General features: G+C 46.9%; 1 pseudogene; it reads right to left on the reverse strand.

Moving 5' to 3' along the window:
• Positions 1 to 341: 341 nt before the first annotated feature.
• LOC130111619 (calmodulin-like) lies at positions 342 to 738 on the reverse strand (annotated as a pseudogene).
• Positions 739 to 1,022: the final 284 nt, after the last annotated feature.

The following is a 1,022-nucleotide window of genomic DNA, read 5'->3' on the forward strand; positions in this document are numbered from 1 at the left end:
TTTGAAGGATACCAGAGAGACTCGAATTGTCAGCTTTTCTGCACAATCGTTGGCATGAGTTCCTATCCCTCTGCCTTTTCTCCACTACTCTTTAAGCTAATTAAAATTAAGAGTTAGGCGACTCAGCAGGAACTTGGTCTAGAGGAAGGGGCTTCAGCCCTTTCAAAGCTTGGTCCATTTACTTGTCCAGAGATTATTCTGTTGGTGTGGTCTGAACAGATTATCAAGCGGCACAGTGTATTTGAGCTCAAATTACACAATTCAGTCAATTTGTTCCCCCTTAAAGACAGTGTGATCTTAGGAGGACAAGCAATGTTATAAGGTAAAGGTGAAACCACTCTTCACTTGGCAGTCATCACCTGGAGAAACTCCTCGCAGCTGACCTGTCCATCTCCATCAATGTCGGCCTCGCGGATCATTTTGTCCACCTCCTCGTCAGTGAGCTTTTCCCCCCAAGTTGGCCATGACACGCCGTAACTCCGGTTCACTGATATAGCCATTACCGTCCATGTCAAACACCCTGAATGCTTCTCTGATCTCTTCCTCACTGTCTGTATCCTTCATCATCGTTGTCAGAAACTCGGGAAAGTCGATTGTGCCGTTACCATCAGCATACACCTCACTGGTCATATCCTGTTGCTCTGCCTCAGTAGGATTCTGTCCCAGAAAGCACATGACTGTCCCCAGCTCCTTGGTGGTAATGGTGCCATTGCCATCCCTATCAAAGAGTGAGAACGCCTCCTTGCTACGTTTCCAACAGCATAAATGGCGTCCCAAAATATGAGTGCAGAGGATCTTATGGCTGAGGATATGTTTTACAGTGTTTAGGCTGACTCGGATATCCAACCGTAGTTATTCGAGCCAGAGTATACGACCAAAGTAATGCAAGATATGGCCGGTGGGGACACATCCAGATTCTGAGCTGCCGAGAGCAAACAGCGACTGGTGGTACCATTGCTCAAATGTCCCTCCGATGCCAACAGAAATTGAGCAATGAATTTCAGCGTGGGCAGTTTTTGTTG

The sequence above is a fragment of the Lampris incognitus genome, chromosome 4 (genome assembly GCF_029633865.1).
Source record: "Lampris incognitus isolate fLamInc1 chromosome 4, fLamInc1.hap2, whole genome shotgun sequence".
Taxonomy (NCBI): domain Eukaryota; kingdom Metazoa; phylum Chordata; class Actinopteri; order Lampriformes; family Lampridae; genus Lampris; species Lampris incognitus.